The sequence below is a fragment of the Marmota monax genome, unplaced genomic scaffold (assembly GCF_021218885.2).
Source record: "Marmota monax isolate L192 unplaced genomic scaffold, Marmota_monax_Labrador192_F-V1.1 WCK01_AAM20220418_F8-fsc00190, whole genome shotgun sequence".
NCBI lineage: Eukaryota > Metazoa > Chordata > Mammalia > Rodentia > Sciuridae > Marmota > Marmota monax.
Genome location: NW_026693010.1, coordinates 2,028,375 through 2,034,788, shown reverse-complemented (window position 1 = coordinate 2,034,788; position 6,414 = coordinate 2,028,375). Strand labels below are relative to the sequence as shown.

Sequence of the window (6,414 nt, the reverse complement as noted above, 5' to 3'; positions counted from 1 at the left end):
GACCCGGCCCTGGGAGGCTACTCAATGACGAGCTCGGGAGCAGGCAGAGTCTGCCAGCGCACTGTGCAGGGCAAGAGCCAGAACACAGGCAAGTTCAGGGTGTCATGAGGTCTCCAGCAGCAGGCTAGGTCCCTGATGCAGAGAAACCCACCCTGGCTGTCTTGGGAATGGCAGGCTTGGACTGCTGAGAACAGAGCACAGCACTGTCTGCAGGAAGAGCCCCTCCAGCCTCTGATTCCCAGGGGAAATCATGGAGAGGATCCTGCCACTGATAGGCTGGGGAGCCCAGTCCCATTAGCACTCTGTGCTTATTTGTTTGGTCTACCCAAACATTTAAGGAAATACCACAGCCTGCAGGCTGCAGTGTGAGGTTCACCTGTATTCCCAGTGAGTAGGGAGGCTGAGGCAGGAGGAATATAAGTTGGAGGCCAGCCTCAGTAACTTAGTGGCACTCTAAGCAACTTAGCAAGACCCCTATTTCAAAATAAAATAAAAGGGCTGGTGATGTAGCTCAGTAGTAAAGCATCCCTGGGTTCAATCCCTAGTACCAAGAAAGAAAGAACAACTTCACAAGCTGGATGGCTCCAGCATAAGGTAGTGTGTCACAGTGCTGGAGGTCAGAGGTCCTAGATCTCAGTGGCAGCAAGTTTGGTTCCTTCTGGCTCCTCTCCTTGGCTAGCAGATGGTGCCTCTCTGTGTCCATGTTTCCTCTTTTATTATGACAGCAGGCATGCTGGGTTAGGGCCACTCTACGGGCCTCATTTTAATTTAATCATCCCTTAAAGACTATTTCCAAATAGTCACATTTAGAAGTTCAGGGGATTACTACAACACAGAAACTTGAGGTTCAACAAGTAGCAGCCACCCCCTGAACACCTAGGTTGGCCTCGGATGGCACATCTTTGACTCTCCGGACCTGCCACTGTCCGTTCTCAGGCTTCGCCATTGGCCTCATTCTGACTGGAACACATGCTCATTCTCCATCTGGGCAGGCAGCTTTGCATCCCTGTGACCAAATACCTGACGAGAACAACTTGGAGAAGGAAAAGTTTATTTTGGGCTCATGCTTTCAGAGATTCAGTTCATGCTCAGTCAACTCTTGTGGTCTGGGCCTGAGGGAGGCAGAATGTCAAGGCAGAAGGCCTGAAGGAGTAGCATTGCTTAGCTCAATACAGCTGGCAAGGAGGGGTGGAGGCCAGACTCCACAACTTAGTGATGCCCTAAGCAACTTAGCAAGACCCCTATTTCAAAATAAAATAAAAGGGGGAGGGGGAGGGGGAAGGAGGAGTGGGAGAGAACAGGGGGGAGGGGAGGAGGAGAGAGGGGGAGAGAAGGGGAAGAGGGGGAGGGAGGAGGGGGAGAGGAGAGGGGGTGAGAAGGGGAAGGGGGGGAGAGAAGGGGAAGAGGGGGAGGGGGGGAGAGGAGGAGAGGGGGAGGGGGGAAAGGGGGAGAGGGGGAGGGAGGAGGGGGAGAGGAGAGGGGGAGAGAAGGGGAAGAGGGGGAGAGAGGGGGAGAGGAGGAGAGAAGGGGGAGAGGGGGGAGAGGAGAGGGGAGGGGAGAAAAGGGGGAGGGGAGAAAAGGGGGAGAGGGGGAGAGGGGGAGGGAGGAGGGGGAGAGGAGAGGGGGAGAGAAGGGGGAGAGGAGGAGAGGGGGAGGGAGAGGGGAGGGGAGGGAGGAGAGCCAGGGACTGCAGTGGTCCAAGGGCACACCCCCAGGCTATTCCCTCAAGCCTCGCCCACCAGCCTACAGTCACCACCCTGCAGTCCCTTCATGCATTCCATCAAGTGGGTCAATTCACCTATGAGGCTAGAGCCCACAGGATCCAATCGCTTACCTCTGAACACTGCTGCACTGACGCGTGAACTCTTCAGGGGACGCTTTATATCCCAAGGACACCATCCTGTGAGAGTCACAGTTTGCCCTCTGGGAATCTTCCTTAGCTACCCACTGCCATCACAAGCCTCAGGAAACCTGTGTGGGGCTGGGCAGGCCTTTGGTGACAGTCCCAGCTCTGGGCTCACCTGGCTCTGTCTGGCTCCAGCAGTGTGTGAGCCGTACCAGGCTCTGTAGTCCAGAACCAGGGCAGCCAACAGCTTCACCTGTGGCACCAGCTGGTCCTCGGGTAGCTCTGCTGTTCTGCTTTGTGTGGCGCGTGCACCTCCACCTCAGGTGTTCTCTGGTTGCCCAGCCATGCCGTGGGCATTCTCAGACCTGTCCTCCTGGTCTTTATCCTCTGGCAGGGAATCTCTGGCAGAAGAGAAATAGAAATGCTAGTGTCTGGTGGGCTGAGTGGCAGAGGAACAACAGGGAACAGTGACAGATGGAGGTATCTTCAACAGGGTAGACTCAAGGGCCCTCTGAAGGACTGCATTCCTGCAGAGCCAGGGCAGAGCACAGGTTGCCAGGCAGAGAGGAACAGGTACCCAGGCCTGAGCCAGTCCACACGGCGGTCAAGTCAGCAGGCAGGACATTTTCAGGGAGAGTACACTGGCTAAGAAGCCATGGGGCCAGCCAGAGACTACGACTGTAACCCTGAGTGTGACTGTCAGTCCCTGGAGGACTTTGGCAGGTTTGTCACAACCTCTGACTGCTATGTGGAGAGAGATGGGGCAAAGTGCAAGGCTGACCCCTGTGTTAGTCAGCCTTCTGTAACTGTGACAAAATACTTGAAATAAATCAATTTAAAAGGCAAAAACATTGTTTTGCCTCGTGGTTTCAGAGTTTTCAGTCCATAATTGGCTGGCCCTGTTGCTTTGGCCCTGTGGCATAGTGGAGGAGGCTGTTCATCTCACTGTGGCCAGGAAGCAAAGAGAGAGGAAAGGGTGGCAGTCCCAAGTCCCCACTGAGGCACACCCCTGTGACCTAAATTCCTTCCATTAGCCCCCACCTCTTAAAGGTCCCACCACCTCCTGATAGTGCCAGAGGCTGAGAAGGAGACCTTCAATTCAGGGGACATTCCAGAGCTAAACTGTAACAGCTCCTAAGTCTTTGGCTAGAGCACCCTGCTTGAGAGGACCAAGTTGAGAAAACCTGGGCAATAATTTGCCCCACTGGTCCTGCAGCCCTGCCTGCCTGGCTCCCTCTCCAACCCACTTTCTTGAGCTTGGAGTGCAGGCTCAGGAGCATGAAGTGCAGCCCCTGGTACAGCAGAAATTCAGGAACTTGTGGAAACTGCAGAATGTCCAGGCCCTTCCCCAGGCCCCTGCCTCAGAGACGCCAGCAGGCCCAGGAGCGGATGCTCTGGCACCCTCTGGGTGATTCTCACAGCTGTGAATCTGAGAACAGGGGCCAGCAAGCTGTGGCTCTGGGGAAAACTGGCCCTCCTGTTTTGTAAAGAAAGTTTCATGGGAATAGCTGTGCCCGCTCCTTTGTGTTCTGGGTGGGGAAGGCCAGGTGATGGCCAGTGTAAAGAATCTGTGGCCACGTGGGTGGAGAGTGGAGCGGGGCAGGGACACTCAACACACCCAGTGTATGTCTGCACAGGCAGCCTTTGTCCCTAGGGTGTCATCTCTGCCTCGAGGCTCAGGTCCCACTGGTCACCAGCAGTGGTCTGGTGGCCCTGCTCGACAGGGTCAGCCACAGAGACTCCATGAGGCATGAGCTGTCCACACACACACAACTCCCTTGTGGGAGTCCCTCGTGAGGCGCACACAGAGGTCCTCTGAGCTGTGGCTTCTTCAGGCAAGCTCTTCCTCCTGCTGTGCTGTCCAGCTTCTGTAGAGCCCCCGGGGCCAGGCACGTTCACGGCACCTGTGTATGCCGATTCCGTCACCCTGTAGCCACTGTCTGGCAGGTGAGGGAGCTGAGGCCCACAGAGGGCTCCACAACACTGACCGGTGAGCTGGGCTCGGGGACCCACAGGGGTGCATAGTAGCTGTGGGGAGGCCAGGTTGCTGGGTCCTGGGCTGGGATTCCTGTGTCTGGAGGGGAAGCCAGGAGAGGTAGCAAGGAGGGAGGAGGAGGGCCAGGGGCGATGGCCGTGCTGGGGACCCAGCAGAGGGAGGCCTAAGAACCTGAGTGGGGGAGAGGGCCTAGGGCCAGGCAGGGAGCAGAGAGTCTTGGGCTGAAGGCTGGCTGGGAAGGGCGAGAGGAGCCCCCAGGTCTGTGCAGAGAGACCTCGGTGCTGCACCTCAGCATCTTGGAGGCCACGGTGGGCACAGACACTGAGCAGTCAGGGCAGCTGCTCTTTAGACCTGGACTTGACCACCCACTGGAGGGAGGGCAGGCAGCTCTGGAGCAAGGCCACCTAGCCTGACCATGACCTCAGGGCACTCTGAGATGTCCCACAGCCTGGCAGTGCCATGGCCTCTGGACACTAGCTTCCTCTGAAGGTGGGTGAGGCACTGTCTCTCCAACAAGAAAGCCTCCAAAGATCATGACAACTGAGGGCCGCTGTCCAGTAGCCCCAGCAGCAATAGGACACTGTCATTTCTGGGGGGAGCCAGAGGGGCACCAGGACATCCACCATACCACTTAGTAGCAACCGGATGTCTTCTCAATAAACGGGGAAAGGGAAGCCTCACCCTCACCTCTCCAGCATGGCTGAGAGGGGTCCCAGCCCAAAGGGAAGGCCAAAGCCATGACATTTCCAGGAGAAAAGAGAAGATTTCAACCAGAGAAGACAAAGATTTCTTAGTTAGGAAACTCTGGTCACCAGCCATAAAACAAAATTTAACAATCAACAAAACAGACTATTAAATCCCAAACTTCTGGCCAGGAACTGTGGCACATCCATAAGCCCAGAGATTTGGGAGGCTATAAAACGGTGGTCTCTGGGGCCAGGAAAAGCAGGGAACGGGGCTGTCCCACGGGCACTGTCCCACGGGTGTGCGTGCAGATCCAGGTGTGCCAGATGGAAAGGATCTGGAAATCCTTTTGCAACGACTAGAATACACTCAACGCTAGTGAACCACATGCCTAAAAATAGTTAAGGTGGTCAATTTTCCATTACACACAAAAAAGTGAATAGGCAAGGCTGGCCCAGGAGAAAATATCACAAAACACGTATCTGATGAAGAACTTGAATTCTGAATAACTCCATAATGAAAAGGCAATGAGCCCCCCAAATGGGCATAAGACTTGAACAGACCCATGGCAAAGGAAGACGTGGACGCGCTTAGATACAAAGAATCGTTAACTAGCGACGGGGAGAACTGTGCAGGGGGCGGAACTGTGCGGGGTACAGGCCCTATCTCTAGGACCCCTTGGCCGAACAAAGCCCAGGAGGACCGGGGTGCTCTTGGAGGCTGAAGCCCCCTGTGGGCGGAAGGCACAGGGCCAGGAGCCACTCTCTGCTCTGTTGGCAGACCTGACACTGCTCAGCGGGCAGAGGAACACCTGCAGGGCCAGCGCCTGCACACTCATGGCCCAGGTGGACTGGGGGCAGAGAGGGCAGCCCCAGCCACACGAGAGCAAGCCTGCAACACGCAGAAAGTCGGCAGTTTCCTAAGAAGCTAAGTGGCCACCTGCTCCATGGTGCAGTGACCCTATAGCCCCAGGCATTTGCCCAAGAGAAGCCAAAGCGCGCACCCTAAAGGCCAGTTCAGGGAAGCATAGACGGAACAGGCAGAGTGGACTCATCCTGCTCTTCAGGACCAAAGCCAGACCAATGGCCAAGGACAGTGAAGGACAACCGACTCACAGGGGCCTAAGGAACCTTGGGAACCCTGCTGGACATTGGCATCCCCACATGGACATCTGGCTCCCGCCACACCCAGAGCACTCCCACAGAGACCACAACCCCTGCAGGCCTTCTGGGGACACAGGACCCTGGCGGGGAGACCACCAAAGCTCTGCACTGGGATTCAGGTATGCTCCTGTCCTGCCTGGAAGTCACACCTCAGACGATTTTAAAGGGGGTGGGGACTCAGATTTTTCAGTGTTTCATGAAAAAAGAAGGGGATGCCAGAAAGGCCAGCCATGCTGCTGTTGTGTCTCTCATCCTGGTGGCATCTTTTAGTTTCATATCATCCCAAATCGAAGTGGTTTTATAAGCCCAAGCAACCAATAATACCAAACGACAACCTGAACTCAGCACCTCTCCGGGCCCCCCGGGGCAGGCTGCTCTCGTGGCCTGCCCCCCCCCCCCCCCCACACACACACACACACCGACCCTGCACCCTGCCATGTAGGAAGGCCTGGCGCTCTGCCTGCTGGGACCACCAGGGCGGAGGCAGGGCCTGCGGTTCCCGGTGGAACCGGCTAGATGGCAGTGCTGTGCTCACTGCCAGCTCCGTCTGTGAGGCAGAAAATGTTCCCCAGTCAAAGTGGTTCACAGCAACCAGGGCCTGAGTAGCTCTTTGTGAAGCACAATTTCAGCAGAAACGCAGAAACATCGTGTAAGCGACAGCATGCCAGTTTCTAATTACAGGTCTTCAAAAGCACAGTCTAATTTCACTCTTCTAGAGCCTTTGT

The 6,414-nt window shown here is 56.0% G+C and overlaps 1 long non-coding RNA gene across 1 annotated transcript; it reads right to left on the bottom strand.

The window, feature by feature from the left end:
- Window positions 1-734: 734 nt before the first annotated feature.
- LOC124098260 (uncharacterized) lies at window positions 735-2,780 on the bottom strand. Its single transcript, XR_006853525.2, has 3 exons — window positions 2,022-2,780; window positions 1,835-1,900; window positions 735-1,033 (listed from the first exon to the last, which is right to left on the bottom strand). It is a non-coding gene; the product is annotated as an uncharacterized LOC124098260 (long non-coding RNA).
- Between the last annotated feature and the right edge of the window lie 3,634 nt (window positions 2,781-6,414).